This window comes from Dreissena polymorpha, chromosome 10 (genome assembly GCF_020536995.1).
Source record: "Dreissena polymorpha isolate Duluth1 chromosome 10, UMN_Dpol_1.0, whole genome shotgun sequence".
NCBI lineage: Eukaryota > Metazoa > Mollusca > Bivalvia > Myida > Dreissenidae > Dreissena > Dreissena polymorpha.
This window is the reverse complement of record NC_068364.1, coordinates 27213775-27232616: the sequence shown is the minus strand read 5'-3', so window position 1 is coordinate 27232616 and position 18842 is coordinate 27213775. Positions and strand designations below refer to the sequence as shown.

The 18842-nt window shown below is 35.7% G+C and overlaps 2 protein-coding genes across 7 annotated transcripts in view; both read right to left on the bottom strand.

Moving 5' to 3' along the window:
* The window catches only part of LOC127847297 (dnaJ homolog subfamily C member 7-like), a 186099-nt gene that overhangs the window by 19320 nt on the left and 147937 nt on the right, over positions 1 to 18842 (bottom strand). The window lies entirely within an intron of this gene.
* LOC127847282 (microtubule-associated protein futsch-like) overlaps positions 1 to 18842 on the bottom strand; it is a 114437-nt gene that overhangs the window by 42919 nt on the left and 52676 nt on the right. The window lies entirely within an intron of this gene.

Genomic DNA, 18842 nt, shown 5'->3' with positions numbered 1-18842 from the left:
ACATCATGCAAATACCAACAGTTTTTTTAATTAGTGGATTAAAATTTTCTAAGAAGATGCTTCCCTTCTAAAGACCATTCATCCATATTGTACACTTTCATAATCCATAAAGAACAATAAACCATGTTTCATAACATTTCATTGTCATGGTTATCAGCTGTTTTCCCATCAAGGTGCTAAAAGATAAGATAGCAATTGCGGGATGGTGTGATATCAACTTCTGAGTAACATTATCTTCAGATTAATTGCTCATTTAGTATACATCTTTTATATTAATAATCAGACATCTGCATTTATCACCATATTAAAGATAACACTTGTATTCACAATTCAGCAGGACTCGCATGTTTCCTGCAAGATGCCAGATATCAAACAAAAAACAGAGATACTGCACATGTCTGCATCTGTTTGAGAAAAATCTTTATTTAACACAGCTTAGGGCACTTGGATATCCTCCGATCTTAAATTCCATTTCTCATAAAACCTCAACATTTTCTTAAAAAAGTGCCATAAAACTGCTAGCACACTATCTCTCTAAGTACCATCAAGTCAAGTTGGATTAGTAGGGTGATGGATTTTAGTTAGGTTTCAAGGCTCCACCCCACCGTGAAAAAATGCCACCCTACTATCAAAACAATGTTTCCTTGGGGTATAATAATAAACTACACCTGGAAGTCAGATATGCTTGAAAATTCGACACAAGAAAGATAAACAGAAAAAAAGCTATTACATGTAATCTCATAAAAAAAAATGCTCAAGATCCCTACGAAACCAGCAGTGAGAACATTGTTTGGACAATTCCAGGAAAGTGGAAGCATGTACGATAATCACTGTGCATTAAAAAGGCAATTTAGCATGTGGCTTGAATGAAGTGTTAATTTGCTGTATTCTAGCCACAAAGTCTTATAGCAAAGAATGTGTGCCTAATCAGCTGATTCATTGTGAATATCAACATGAGCTGTGCTCTGCAAAAATGGGGCTTAATGCAAGTGAAGTCCCATATTAGCCTGTGCAATCTACACAGGCTAATCAGGGAAACTTTCTGTTTTTAAGCTATTTATTGTTAAAGGGAAGTCTCTTCTTAGAAAAAAATCCAGTTTAGACCGAAAGTATCGTCCCTTAAAAGCAAGTACCGACTCCACAGGGTAATCTGGAACGACACTTTACACACATGCATTAAACCCGGTTTTCTCAGAAAGCTACTCAAATAAATCACAAAGATCACTGGAAAATAACAGTTCCTTTTTCCATACTTGTCAATATTATTTCCTTTCTTTCCAAACACCATGCGCATCTTTTTAAGAAGATTTAAGTTAATGATAGCCTGGAACATGCAACTCTTGCAACTTTTGAGTTTTTTCGGAATCTTTTACATTCTTGCAACTTTTGAGTTTCTTCTCAATATTTTACATCAGCTTGACCATAATGATCAATTTGGTGCTCACCAAAGCTTTCTTGAGTTTTGAGACCGAATTGTTACCCTTTACCACTTAGATAAATATTTTGACGCATTTGTATTCCCTTAGAAAGTTAAATTGAATTAAAGACCTTTCTAACAAGATTCAAGTTTTAAAGGCTTACTGATGAGTAGCAAACAGCATAAAAACCTGAACAGACTCGGGTAACTCGCAGGCTGTTCTAGCTTTATGCTTTTTGCACATAGCCATTTTCACTTAGCTTCTGAGTGGGAAAGGGTTAACCCATTCAGTGCGGGAACCGAATTTTGAAGGCCTTTGCAAACAGTTTGGATCCAGATGAGACGCCACAGAACGTGGCGTCTCATCAGGATCCAAACTGTTTGCTATTCTGATAGTATTCTTTGAAAAAAAAATGAAGAAAATGCTAATTTTAGAAATTCAGCAGACGACATTTTAGCAGACGACAAATTTCCCAGCATGCAAAGGGTTAAGATTGTAATGAGCTGACTGACAATCTCCATTCTCAGCTGAGTGGAAACTCAAATCTCATCTTCTGAGATGAGCTTAAACAAAAAGAGAATATTCATACTAATGGGCATCATATGAGTCATGTTCTGAGAAAACTGGGCATAATGCATGTGCGTAAAGTGTCCTCCCAGATTAGCCTGTGCAAATTGCACAGGCTAATCAGGGACGACACTTCTGCTTTTAAGACATTTTTTATTTAAATGAAGTCTCTTCTTAGCAAGAATTCAATTTAGGCGGAAAGTGTCGTCCCTGATTTGCCTGTGCAATTTGCACAGGCTAATCTGGGACGACACTTTTTGTTACGCACATGCATTATGCCCAGTTTTCTCAGAACGCGACTCATATCATAGAATATTGCCAAGTGAAAGAACTGTAGAAGACATTAGTTGGTTATGAATATCACATGTCACTATAACGATATATACAAGGCTTGCCTTGTCAAATACACACTACCTAGGTGGTCTGTAGAGAGAGGTATGACTGTAACACAAATTCCTAGCATAACATCAGTCATCCATTAAATCAATTCCACATATATACAATGACTATATGCCCGTCGCATTGATGCAACAAGTATGAATCAGCCATACAACTGACCATTTAGATATTGACTTTTGGCACTGATCCTAAACAAACCATACACAGTTATAATTGCTCAACGCAACAAGCATGCATCCATCTTGCAAACAACCATGTCAATTAACCCCATTTAGCGCTGATCCAGAAATCCTTGGATACTGGTCAAAACCTTGGCATCAGATCATATTCAAGAACAATACAGGCTGTTGCTGACCTTGGCATGGGAAAATATGGGCATTCAATTAATACCTTCTCTAATTACCCAATTACCTGACTGGCATGTTACTTATTTTTGCCAGAATAAACACTTTGGGTAAGAAATTTCGGCATAGGTCAGAAAGACCAACATCAGTAATACTGAGAAGTATAAGGACTATTTAGTTACTGGTATTAAATTGTTTCGGTGAGAGTGTGAGTGAATCATTCAGTGGGTGAGTGAGTGAATGAGTGAATTATAAAGTGAGCAAGCGAGCGATTGAATTATTAATTGAGAGAGTGAATTATTATATTAGTGAGTGCGTGAGTGAGTGAATTATTAAGTGAGCAAGCGAGTGAATGAATTATAAAGTTAATTATTATGTTAAGTGAGTGCGTAAGTGCTTTTATAATGGATTTAGTAAAGTAAAATACATAAAATTTTAAATCAATAAATAGACAGAAAAATTAAATGAATAAATGAATAAATGGATAAATAAATAAATACATAAATAAATAAATAAATAAATAAATAAATAAATATAAAAATAAATAAATGAATAAATAAATATATATAAAAAAATGGATAAATGGATAGATAGATAAATAAATAAATAAATAGATAGATAGATAGATGGATGGATGGATGGATGGATGGATGGATGGATGGATGGATGGATGGATGGATGGATGGATGGATGGATGGATGGATGGATGGATGGATGGATGGATGGATGGATGGATGGATGGATGGATGGATGGATGGATGGATGGATGGATGGATGGATGGATGGATGGATGGATGGATGGATGGATGGATGGATGGATGGATGGATGGATGGATGGATGGATGGATGGATGGATGGATGGATGGATGGATGGATGGATGGATGGATGGATGGATGGATGGATGGATGAATGAATGAATGAATGAATGAATGAATGAATGAATGAATGAATGAATAAATAAATAAATAAATAAATAAATATAAAAATAAATAAATAAATATTACTAACCTGCATACTGAAGCCATATATGAAATCAACAGTCTATTAACAAAGATATTTTAAAACCGACAGCAGCTCAAAAGAAGACAGAGAGAGAGAGAGAGAGAGAGATAAACATCAGAAAATTGAATTTCTCTTAAATGAAGACATAATTCTTGCTATACTGACAGGCTATCATTATGTGATTATAAATGTAGCAAGTTGGCAATGGGTGTCCCTTACAATGCTCGTGTTAGCGATAATTAATGTCACACTCTGGCGATTTGTCAGCTCTGTCTGAGGCCTTATCAGTGGAAATCAGCAAATACGTAATGAAAAAATAAAACTGCACTTACTTATTAAATTATTGCTCAATAAAAAACATCATTATATATCTGCAGAATGTACACATACACGTTGATAGTGCAGCCAAGCAGCCAATAGTATATTAAAGTTCACATACTGTACAATCTTATTATTCATGGGTCAATAACTTTTTGTTGATTTTTTGGTTTGACCGATCTGCCAATTTGATACAAACACATTGGTAAATGACAGAAGAAAATTCTTATTTTTTCCCATAGAAATCCACAAATTTAAGTGTCCATGAACAATTTCTTTTTATTGAACTACATCATGTCATACCTATGTTGGTATGAAATTTCGTGGTTGAATGAAAAACAACTAATTCGTTGACACGTAATTTCGTGGATTTAAAATTTTTGGGGAAGACTGACCGTCATAATAATTACACTTTTATTAAAACAACCAGAGTAATAACGAAGCAAAATCTGCTAATCTGTGTTGACAGCAAGACTTGAGGTTAATATGCACTGAAGCATGCAAGTTTTGCCGATAAATATCAATAATAGTGATAAAGCGGCGCACTTGTGGATCCCTGCTTGCTAATTGCCATCGATGTTGTTTTGACAATATTTGCACCTCTCAGCGCAATCGGTCCTCTAGTAAAAACATTGAGTGATAAGGTCCCCAAAATACATGTGTGAAAACCGTTATGTCTCTTGCGCATATTGACATATATGATAAATCTGCAAACTGTTAATTTTAGGACGTCACGTAAAAGTAATGTGTTTTTCTCCACAATTGGTAATGCTATTTATTATATTTATTTACCATGATTAATAAAACGTACATTAACGATGATGATTAAAAAAAGAAAAACTGATAGATATAGTGTAATGTGAACTACTGAAGTGAAGTAACTATTACAAAAACAAATATCTCTGATAACTGACAGCACAAGAAAATGTCGGAAATGACTGATTTCAGATTAAAAATGTGTAAATAATCGTTGGTACTTGAATTAGTGGTTCAGTGGACCAACGAAATCCATGAAAAATTTTACAGTACATGATTTTACAGTGTATAATATTTCCAGCTGTCTCACCATTATGTACACAGTGTGCCATGAAACTGTCCCAGGGTACTGAATGGGGAAATTCTTGACATAGTTCCTGCCAAACCCTCCAAGATAATACCAGTGTTATCTTCATGGTGTCTCATAAAGGCTGATAATAGTAAATGACTTCCTAGGTGATATGTGCTTCTATGAGTCTGGTTCTGCAAAAACTGGGCTTAAAGCACATGCGTAAAGTTTTGTCCCAGATTATAGCCTGTGCGGAAAACACTTTCGGAATAAATTGGATTGTCAGTTTGCAAAAACTTCCTCAATAACATAAAAATCCATAAAATAGGAAAGTGTCATCCCTGATTAGCCTGTGCACACTGCACAGGCTTATGTGGCTTACACTTTGCGCACATGTATTGAACCCAGCTTTCCGAGGTGAAAAGTGCTTCTTTTAGAATCCCCCTAGTATATCAAGATTCTTTAGTCTAGTTTTAAAGTATCTGTCCGGTTGGTTAGTGTACTTATTGTTGCATATGCGGGTTCAATGCCTGCTCTCGCACATGATGGTCACCATGCTGGAAGGGTATCCACCGAGTTTTCCAGCTCCTCCCCCACAGCTGCAGACCAAACCAAACACTTTTGTGAGAGTCTTGTCAGTAAATTAGGTAGGAGTGCAAAATATCTTTATGGATCATCCATCCCAAAATAAACTTTGCCATTACCAGAAGGATGTCTATGCAAACTTCCACCTTTACACTTTGGTATTGTTATGATACCCCTCAACCTGCAATCCCTTATACGCCCCCGTGCAAAATGCCATACATGGCCTCCTACATAAAATTTCAAAAATGTTTAACTGTGGTTTACAAAAATAAATATGTAAATTAAGAAAATAAAAAATCCACTTTATTTACTTTGATTGAGTGTCACAAGTTATGGCAAAAAGCCCCACACCCTTCCTTGCTTGATATCCTTACTGTTTTTATACGTTGATAGTAAAATATTTGTTTGTGTCTTGATAATTGATCAGCTCTAGCTTGGATTATCATCCATTAGTCTCAATTTAACCCTTAAAGCGCTGGAGCTGAATTTTAAAGGCCTTTGCAAACAGTTTGGATCCAGATGAGACGCCACAGAACGTGGCGTCTCATCAGGATCCAAACTGTTTGCTATTCTGATAGTATTCTTTGAAAAAAAATCTAAGAAAATGCTAATTTTAGAAATTCAGCAGACGACATTTTAGCAGACGACAAATTTCCCAGCATGCAAAGGGTTAACGACAAATTTCCCAGCATGCAAAGGGTTAACGACAAATTTCCCAGCATGCAAAGGGTTAAGAAATAAATCCTCACAATCAAAGGACATAAAATTCTGGTTTACACGATAAAAGGAAAAACAAAAATATTTTAAGTTCATAAAGTTTATTTTATGACCTGCTTCATTTCTCCTTATTTGACATTATTCTTGATTAATTATTTGCAACAACAAACAAGTAATTTGTCTGCATGGGCATGAATGCTCCTGCATTTCACTTATGTCTAAAAACTTAACTTATGACTTGGTCTTGGCCCAAGGTCCCATTCATTACTTCAACATAGAATTCGGGTAATTTCTTACATCAACAAAGACACTTCCACTGACCACAGGGTAGTCTATGACTGTCCCCACTGACTAATTGACCACAGCTGACAGGTGTTAATTACTTATCTCAGCCCATCTTAATTGCCTCTCAGTTAATCAACACTGCTTCAGTATCAAAAACAATCCAGTCCCCCAAATTGACAATCACAGCCTCCAAAACATGTGTCTGCAGAACATTATGAGAAAATTTGCACGTTTTCTATCCCATCTACTGCAATAATTATTTGTGCCATGCTCTGTGAAAAGACAGTTTAATGCATGTGCGTAGAGTTTCGTCACAGATTAGCCTGTGCAGTCCACACAGGCTAATCAGTGATAACATTTTCGGCCTTAACTGGATTTTCACTAAGAAGAGACTTTCTTGAAACAAAAAATATCATAAAATGAACTGCACAGGCTAATCTGGGACAACACTTCACGAACTTGCATTAAACCCTTTTTTCACCGAGCACAGCTCATTTGTATGCATTATAAACTACACTGTTTTCATTATATTGTTTATCATATATCACTATGCAAATATTTTTTTTACTTGAACATATATTTCTGTAAAAATTGGAAACACTTTCATATTTATCAGCAATCAACGTGTATTTTAGAAATAAATGAGTAAAACTTAAAGTCTCATGTAATATTTAATTTGCTTTAGATTTGACCACAAAGTAATTAAAGTGCAGTAAAGTGGAAAACAACCCTACATCTTTAAACTAAACTAAAGGTATGATTATAAACCGGCCTTAACCATTTTTTTTGAACAATTATATCATTATAATATTATTATTAATAATGTTTGCCAAAAATACAGTTTTACACTTTACCTAGTTTGAGAGTTTTTTTCACATATATACATTTTGTTTCTGACCAACAAAACAACACAATTGTCCTCTCTGCTGTTTAATACTTGAGCTTGCACTGGGTAAATCAGGCCTAATGCATGTGCATAAAGTGATGTACCAGATAATCTTGTGTACCTAGTTCACTTAGGCTAATAAGGGACCATTCTATTGGTATGGAGGTGATTTTGTATAAAAAATATTCCTTTAATTTTGTTTACATAAAAGCGGAAATTTTATTCCCTGATTTCCCTGTGTGGAATGCACAAGCTACACTTGGTTGCTGATAACAGCCTGTGCAAACTGTACAGGCTAACACAGAATGACACTTAACTCACGGTTGATTGGTCATTGTCGGCTAAGGTACAACTATATTGTTTGTACCCAAAGTACATTTTAATATACTTAAGAGTATCTTGGGTACATTAAAGTTGTACCCGAGCCGACAATGACCAATCAAGCTATTATCCCATGCATTAAGACCTGTTTTCCCAGATCGTAGGTTCATTCTGTTCTCAATGCAACACTGGATGTAACAACCACAAGGATGTCAGATGTTCAACAAAACATTGTATTATGTTTTATGATCCATTCCCATCTCTTATAAAGTAATTACTTCATTTCCTCGCATAATAAATTTTCAGCAGTCCATTCATGGTAACCAAATGGGTGTGAAAACAATTTTCAAGTTTTGTGTTTATTTTCTATACTGTAAAATCATATATATTTGTTGGCATGAAAATTGTGTGGGGGTTTTACTGACTTTTTTATGAACTCCAAAGTTAATGGATTTCTGATTTGGGGGAGAAAAAGGACTTCAACTTGGTCATTTTCAAATGTGTTTTGGTTTAATTTTTGGATCAATCAATCCACAAAATCAACGAAAAGTAGTTTCTCACAAAAAAGTATGATTTTACAGTATTTGCATACTTTCATTTGAAAAATTGGTACTCTATCATCAGGGTTCTTCAGGCACACAATTGTTGGTTGAACAATATTCTTGGGGCCAATTATATTCTAACTTTGTGTACAATTTTGTCACCTTGAGTTCATTATCTATGTTTGGGTTGATTGTCACCTTGGGTGAATTATCTGTTTGGGTTGATAAATTACCCCCAATTCACAGGTACTGTGGCAATCACAGGATGTCCACAGCACCAATACCTTCCCTAATTGGTCTTATTAACCCGCTCTCTGCAGGATGTATATCTAAAACAGCAGGTTAGGAAATATTGGTGGACATCAGTCTTTGTGACAGCGGTGGGGAGTTGTGAATGCCCTTGCATGGTTCAAACTGATGTTGTTCACAATGTGATGGTTATTGTCCTGTACCATGGTAAATTGGGTACTTTATGGTGCGAAAATAAGATAAATTGGTGACAGTCATTCACATGAATCAAATTAGTACATTATTTCTAATTTGCTACCATAGGTAAAGTAGTGTTATAAGTACAAGTTCACCGGTTCAATTACATCTCTTTTGGCTGGATCTACTTGTACTTGCATGAAATAACCAAATATTAATAATGGAGTCTACTTGGAGTATTTACATGGCCTCTCTAGTACAAAACCTTACACATATAAAATGGTAGCATACAATCTTCAAATTTATGCACAATCATAAATGTTGGTGTCATCCAAAGTTGTTCTCTATCATACATATTAGGTCATGAAAGCTGGATTAATTTCCTGTGTTAGCTTATTTAATTGTCATGGGTACAATGAGAGGCATGACACAACGGCTGTTAGGGAATTATGCAGATAAGCTCTTATTTAACCGTGACAGAATATACGGGCTTGACCCTGGTCAAACTGCAATACAGAATGAATAATACATATGAACAATTTAAACCTTTCAAACTCAGAAGCAAAGTGAACATGGCTATGTGCTAACAGCATAAAACCAGAACAGCCTGCGAGTTACTCGCAGTCTGTTCAGGTTTTATGCGGGTTGCTGGGCATCAGTATCTAAGGGTTGGAAATGGAGCCTTTAAAACATGAATATAGTAAGAAAGTGCAAATTAAATAAATATAGCTTTCTAAGGGACCACACATGCATCAAAATACATATCAAAGTGGTAAAGGATTAATAAGCGTGTTGGTCAAGTAGAGAATTGCACGATAGATATGACTAGATTTACATGCCCATTGGGCTGGGTCACATAAGACATTATCAGGTCAGGAAAAAATATTATTGCTATTGGCACATGTCACTCACTCAAACAGAAAACAATTACCATCTCTCTTATTGGGAATCCAAAGTTTTGCTTACTTATATTAAACTTATTTTTACTTCTATTTTACTTATATTATAACACTATTATACTTGTATTATACTTATACTGCATTAGTGTTACACTTATATTATATTTATACTATATGTGTAGTTTACTTATAGTATATGTGTAGTATAATTATAGTATACTTGTACTATACTTGTAGTATACTAATAGTATATGTATATGTATACTATACTTGTTATATACATGAACTTATGGAATACTTATACTACACTTATACTATACTTGTAATTTACTTATATTATACTTATAGTATAATGATACTTATAAATTGCTTATATTATGCTTATATTTATAGAAATCTAGCCTAAGAAAATTATGTAAAATTACCTTTCTTTTAAACATATCTTGTGTTCATATCCCAAACATCCCTTAATGCAAACTCCTTGTCACCGACCGCATGGTGTAAATGTTGTCAATATTTGAGGTCTTATTCAGGTTTTTTGTCAATCGTGATTCAACAGAACATCTCAAATAAGGCTTATGAGTTCTTTTGTACAAAAATCCATTTCTTCTTTCATACAACACACTACCAAAAGTTTTTTTTAGCTTCTGAACATTTCATTCCATTTAAATAAATGTTCACTCCATGATCCCCAAATCATTAATTTTCTTTTCATTTGGAAAATGACTTCTATAACCAGTCACCATCTGTCAGTCGTATGTTCTTCAAAAAACATTATTATATACATCTAAAGACACTATTTATTTCACATAACAAGTTTTTAGTCATGATCGAATCATAACACAGCATCCTTAAGCATTGAGAGAAATGTTGCCGCAACACTTACCATAATGAAACCAGTCCACTTTGTTCAACTAAAAATTAATTATAACATTTAACTCCATTCCTTTATGTTTTTTCAAACAGTTCACCAGGGTTACTATTTTGTATTTTTATGATACTATTAATGTCTTCATTTTTATAAATTAACCACACATTTGAACCGTCTTCTCTTACAACAGCACTGTTTGCAAAGATCTTTACGCAAATATTGGGCGAAAAATATCATATTAAGTCTCAACACGACTGTTTGACATTTATATCTCCACAATTTTAAATCATTATTAATAAAGAACTTAAACTAAAATAAACAAATGTCAACATCAGAAAATTTAGAGACACATTTTGCTAACAAATGTACATCACAGTCTTTTCATCCTTAGTAATAAAGAACTTACACGGAAAAAATACGCATCTCAACAACAGAATATATTGAAACACATTTTGCTTTCAAATTTACATCACAATCTTTGAGCAGTCAGCCAAAGCAAAGAGATTTCAAAGGCCGGCAACAACTATGGGATAATTTTCATATCTAAATAACCATACACCCATAGACAAATATGTTTCATTGGTTTTTATGAGATTTTGAAGTAGGGGAGTCTCCTTTGCAAAGCTAGACAAAGTGCCAGCATGGATTTACCTGAATTTAAGTGAATTTACGTGAATTTACAAGATGTTCTTGTAATTAAACCACAGTGTAAAAAACTTGTTTAAATTCACGTGAACAAAAATATTTTAGTTTTAATTTGAACCTGGCTCTGGTTAAACAGGGTGTAATGCATGTGCCTAAAGACTTCCTTAAAACGTAAAATTCTATAAGAAGCAGTCTGCACAGGCTAATCTGGAATGAAACTATGCACAGGCTAATCTGGGATGAAACTACGCACAGGCTAATCTGGAATGAAACTATGCACAGGCTAATCTGGAATGAAACTATGCACAGGCTAATCTGTAATGAAACTACGCACAGGCTAATCTGTAATGAAACTACGCACAGGCTCATCTGGAATGAAACTACGCACAGGCTCATCTGTAATGAAACTATGCACAGGCTAATCTGTAATGAAACTATGCACAGGCTAATCTGTAATGAAACTACGCACAGGCTCATCTGGAATGAAACTATGCACAGGCTCATCTGTAATGAAACTATGCACAGGCTAATCTGTAATGAAACTACGCACAGGCTCATCTGGAATGAAACTATGCACAGGCTAATCTGGAATGAAACTATGCACAGGCTCATCTGTAATGAAACTATGCACAGGCTAATCTGTAATGAAACTACGCACAGGCTCATCTGGAATGAAACTATGCACAGGCTCATCTGTAATGAAACTATGCACAGGCTAATCTGTAATGAAACTACGCACAGGCTCATCTGGAATGAAACTATGCACAGGCTCATCTGGAATGAAACTATGCACAGGCTCATCTGTAATGAAACTATGCACAGGCTAATCTGGAATGAAACTACACAGGCTAATCTGGAAAGAAACTATGCACAGGCTAATCTGGAATGAAACTATGCACAGGCTAATCTGGGATGAAACTACGCACAGGCTAATCTGGAATGAAACTATGCACAGGCTAATCTGGAATGAAACTATGCACAGGCTAATCTGTAATGAAACTACGCACAGGCTAATCTGTAATGAAACTACGCACAGGCTCATCTGGAATGAAACTATGCACAGGCTCATCTGTAATGAAACTATGCACAGGCTCATCTGTAATGAAACTATGCACAGGCTAATCTGGAATGAAACTACGCACAGGCTCATCTGTAATGAAACTATGCACAGGCTAATCTGTAATGAAACTATGCACAGGCTAATCTGTAATGAAACTACGCACAGGCTCATCTGGAATGAAACTATGCACAGGCTCATCTGTAATGAAACTATGCACAGGCTAATCTGTAATGAAACTACGCACAGGCTCATCTGGAATGAAACTATGCACAGGCTAATCTGGAATGAAACTATGCACAGGCTCATCTGTAATGAAACTATGCACAGGCTAATCTGTAATGAAACTACGCACAGGCTCATCTGGAATGAAACTATGCACAGGCTCATCTGTAATGAAACTATGCACAGGCTAATCTGTAATGAAACTACGCACAGGCTCATCTGGAATGAAACTATGCACAGGCTAATCTGGAATGAAACTATGCACAGGCTCATCTGGAATGAAACTATGCACAGGCTAATCTGGAATGAAACTACGCACAGGCTAATCTGGAATGAAACTATGCACAGGCTCATCTGGAATGAAACTATGCACAGGCTAATCTGTAATGAAACTACGCACAGGCTCATCTGGAATGAAACTATGCACAGGCTCATCTGGAATGAAACTATGCACAGGCTAATCTGGAATGAAACTATGCACAGGCTAATCTGGAATGAAACTATGCACAGGCTAATCTTGGATGAAACTTTATGCACAGGCTAATCTGGAATGAAACTACGCACAGGCTAATCTGGAATGAAACTACGCACAGGCTAATCTGGAATGAAACTATGCACAGGCTAATCTGGAATGAAACTATGCACAGGCTTATCTGGAATGAAACTATGCACATGCTAATCTGGAATGAAACTATGCACAGGCTAATTTGGAATGAAACTATGCACAGGCTAATCTGGAATGAAACTATGCACAGGCTAATCTGGGATGAAACTAGGCACAGGCTAATCTGGAATGAAACTATGCACAGGCTAATCTGGAATGAAACTATGCACATGCTAATCTGGAATGAAACTATGCACAGGCTAATCTGGAATGAAACTATGCACAGGCTAATCTGGAATGAAACTATGCACAGGCTAATCTGGAATGAAACTACACAGGCTAATCTGAAATGAAACTATGCACAGGCTAATCTGAAATGAAACTAGGCACATGCTAATCTGGAATGAAACTATGCACATGCTAATCTGGAATGAAACTATGCACAGGCTAATCTGGAATGAAACTATGCACAGGCTAATCTGGAATGAAACTATGCACATGCTAATCTGGAATGAAACTATGCACAGGCTAATCTGGAATGAAACTATGCACAGGCTAATCTGGAATGAAACTATGCACAGGCTATTCTGGAATGAAACTATGCACAGGCTAATCTGGAATGAAACTATGCACAGGCTAATCTGGAATGAAACTATGCACATGCTAATCTGGAATGAAACTAGGCACAGGCTAATCTGGAATGAAACTATGCACAGGCTATTCTGGAATGAAACTATGCACATGCTAATCTGGAATGAAACTAGGCACAGGCTAATCTGGAATGAAACTATGCACAGGCTATTCTGGAATGAAACTATGCACAGGCTAATCTGGAATGAAACTATGCACATGCTAATCTGGAATGAAACTACGCACAGGCTAATCTGGAATGAAACTATGCACAGGCTATTCTGGAATGAAACTATGCACAGGCTAATCTGGGATGAAACTATGCACATGCTAATCTGGAATGAAACTATGCACAGGCTAATCTGGAATGAAACTACGCACAGGCTAATCTGGAATGAAACTACACACAGGCTAATCTGGGATGAAACTATACACAGGCTAATCTGGAATGAAACTACACACAGGCTAATCTGGGATGAAACTATGCACAGGCTAATCTGGAATGAAACTAGGCACATGCTAATCTGGAATGAAACTATGCACAGGCTAATCTGAAATGAAACTATGCACAGGCTAATCTGGAATGAAACTATGCACAGGCTAATCTGGAATGAAACTATGCACAGGCTAATCTGGAATGAAACTATGCACAGGCTAATCTGGAATGAAACTATGCACAGGCTAATCCAGAATGAAACTATGCACATGCTAATCTGGAATGAAACTATGCACAGGCTAATCTGGAATGAAACTACGCACAGGCTAATCTGGAATGAAACTATGCACAGGCTAATCTGGGATGAAACTATGCACATGCTAATCTGTAATGAAACTATACACAGGCTAATCTGGAATGAAACTATGCACAGGCTAATCTGGAATGAAACTAAGCACAGGTTAATCTGGAATGAAACTATGCACAGGCTAATCTGGAATGAAACTATGCACATGCTAATCCAGAATGAAACAATGCACAGGCTAATCTGGAATGAAACTATGCACAGGCTAATCCAGAATGAAACTATGCACAGGCTAATCTGGAATGAAACTATGCACAGGCTAATCTAGAATGAAACTATGCACAGGCTAATCTGGAATGAAACTATGCACAGGCTAATCTGGAATGAAACTATGCACATGCTAATCTCTAATGAAACTATGCACAGGCTAATCTGGAATGAAACTATGCACAGGCTAATCTGGAATGAAACTAGGCACAGGCTAATCTGGAATGAAACTATGCACAGGCTAATCTGGAATGAAACTATACACAGGCTAATCTGGGATGAAACTATGCACAGGCTAATCTGGAATGAAACTACACACAGGCTAATCTGAAATGAAACTATGCACAGGCTAATCTGGAATGAAACTACACACAGGCTAATCTGGAATGAAACTATGCACATGCTAATCTGGAATGAAACTATGCACAGGCTAATCTGAAATGAAACTATGCACAGGCTAATCTGGAATGAAACTACACAGGCTAATCTGAAATGAAACTATGCACAGGCTAATCTGGAATGAAACTACGCACATGCTAATCTGGAATGAAACTACACACAGGCTAATCTGTAATGAAACTACGCACAGGCTATTCTGGAATGAAACTACGCACAGGCTAATCTGGGATGAAACTACGCACAGGCTAATCTGGAATGAAACTACACACAGGCTAATCTGAAATAAAACTACACAGGCTAATCTGGAATGAAACTACACACAGGCTAATCTGAAATGAAACTACACACATGTATTAAGCCCCATTTTTCCAGATTGAGGTTCACATAAGACGTTCTTGTTATTATATCAGTAGGTGTAATAAACTTGTATAAAGATTGCACTAAATCTTTATTTGGCTACAACTTTTTCTTCATTAAAACTTATAATATAAACCAAAAGAGAAGAATTGAGCCAGGGGGAACTCTGTTCAGTTATTATTTTAAATGCAATACACATTGCTCTTCTACAATGTTTGTATACTCCAAATGATTTATTATATTTGTTGCATCCACGAGACTGTATTAAAACATGCTATTTCTGGTAAAAGAGAATACAAGTTTTTTCCAAAAATAATACTTGCTTAGAAAATTGTCAAAGCACGTTGGGAAAAACTTAGATATAAAACACAAGACCTTTAAATACAATAAAAGCACTTTTGATATTTGATTTGCAATAACTTGATATTTATTAATTACTCTTTGTTGATTTAATAGATTTATTATTATTGCAAACATTAACCCTTTGCATGCTGGGAAATTTGTCGTCTGCTAAAATGTCGTCTGCAGAATTTCTAAAATTAGCATTTTCTTCGATTTTTTTCAAAGAATACTATCAGAATAGCAAACAGTTTGGATCCTGATGAGACGCCACGTTCTGTGGCGTCTCATCTGGATCCAAACTGTTTGCAAAGGCCTTCAAAATTCGGTTCCCGCACTGAAAGGGTTAACATACGACTCAGGTAGTGATACATACTAAATAATAATATCAAACAAGAGCTGTCACCATAGGATGACTTATGCCCCCTATAAACGCTTGATATAAGTTATGAGCTTTTTTCGAAACCTAAACGCAGATTTCAAAACCTAAAGGCGGACCCTAAGTTAAAGGTCAAGGTCACAGGGGTCAACATTTTTGTGCGTATGGAAAGGCCTTGTCCATATGCACATGCATACCAAATATGAAGGTATTATCTCAAGGGACATAGACGTTATGAGCATTTTTCGAAACCTAAACGCAAAGTGTGACGGAAAGACGGAAAGACGGACAGACAGATGGACAGACAGATAGACGGACGGACAGTCCGATCACTATATGCCCCTTTTTCTTCGAAAGGGGGCATAAAAATATGTTAAAGATATTTTAAAGCATTGAGCTTGCAAGCATCAGTAATAAGTTCACTAAATTGCTACATTTTTGCCATTAAACTGTTAGATATTATAAAAGAAAGCCACTTAAGCCTAGTTGCAGTAAGACAGATTAGAAAATGATAAAAGCTCAAAACATATCAATTTTAATTCAAATAATATTTTTACTGCAGTTTAATGAATAATTAACCACAATTGATCCTGTATGAGTCCAATCCAAACAAAGTCGTACATCAAGCCTCACTGATCGTGTTGGGGCTTCAACTGAGAAAAACATGCAAGTGAATTAATTGTCAAAACAGTAATAGTGAACACTTATATATTTACTAAGGTTTTACCAAACCTTGGTGGTGAATGATTTAGGGAGGGTCAAAAACTTGTAGACCACATCGTAAATGCCCGAAAGCACACAGTAAAATAACAACTAATATATAGCCTTAAAAAAAACTCAATATACTGATGAAAGGAATTTCTTAGCACAAGAACCGTAACTCTTTTTCATTTTTTACAGAGTAACTACCCATTGTTTGATATTCCTGTGCTGAGGCTTTTTTTATTGGAGTGATTATTAAACTTCATAAAATAACATAAGGTCAGTGTCAAAAAATGTGGAATACAAGAACAAAAAACCTTTCTTGAATTGAGCCTCACTCTGGGTTAAGTGTCGTACCATTTAACCCTTTGCATGCTGGGAAATTTGTCGTCTGCTAAAATGTTGTCTACTGAATTTCTAAAATCAGCATTTTCTTCACTTTTTTTCAAAGACCACTATCAAAATAGCAAACAGTTTGGATCCTGATGAGACGCCATGTTCTGTGGCGTCTCATCGGGATCCAAACTGTTTGCAAAGGCCTTCAAAACTTGGTTCCAGCACTGAAAGGGTTAAGCCCATATAAGCCTGTACAGTTCACACAGTTTAATAAGGGACAATACTTTCCGCCTAAACTGGATTTTTGCTAAGAATAGACTTCCTTTCAATGACAAATACATTAAAAGCGCAAAGAGACGTCCGTGACTGCACAGGCTAATCTGGGACGACACTTTATGAACATGCATTAAGCACCATTTGCCAAAAGCAAGGCTCAATAAGATTTAGTTGGAGCAAGTTTTCATTTTCTATCACACCATTTGTTACCTTAACATAAGTCATGCATTCCTTTTAACATTTTATTTTGTCGATTCTTTTTCTTGGTTTCAAAGCAAAATATCATTCATACAATAAACTTGCTGACAACACTATTTACCACACCTTTCAACTTGCAATGCTGTACAATTAATAGCAAAAATTTCACACAAATGCAAATTTGTTATTAAACAATTTAATTCAGATACCATCACATATATTAAAGCATTTTCAACAAACCTTTGCTAATCTCTATAATAAAGCTACCCAAGTAATTATTTCAGAACAAACCCCCCATTGACAAAACGGATATATTTGATTAACAGACTTTAAGACATAAAAATTCATATCAACTGTTCCGAGACAAAAAATGTTTTCCCGTTATGCTTTATCAATGAAAATGAGCAGAAATGCAAGAAAATGCATGTGCTAGATAAAGGCCTCAATTGTTCGCTTCATTTTAATCAGAAAAATATGATAAATTGTTGAATGGTGTTCCAAACATCTGTTCTGTGGTTGAAAGCAAACAACTGTGTATGTTCATGAATGTTAGAGGAGCAGACAAAAGGGCATATAATTAAACGGTCATTTATCAAAACCTCTTCAACTTGACGGTTTTTTAATACTTTTGACACATGTCGAGTCGAGTCCTGGAAAGATTTAAATTTAAATGTCAAGTGCTTGTCTGTCTGCTGACACCATAGACAGCACTAAAACACTAATGTTGAAACAGTTCATTTTATGCTTTCTGGTGGATAATAGAGAAATATCAGTGAATTTTAACTGATAATTCACTGTTTCAAACAGTGAAAATTAACAGTTAAAATTATCGAGAATGTTTACTGTTTCCCTGTTAGTTTAATGATGTTTTTTTATGTCATGAAGTAATTTTGCCAGTGAAATTCGCCACTAAAAATCAATTTTAAGCATAAAATAAAAAGAAAATATGCTGGATAAGGTAGAATGTCCATTTTAATTAGCTCTTGATTATAGAAAAAATACATTTTCTATGATCACCTGTTAATTACATTCAATATTCCACCGAACACCGGGTAAATATCC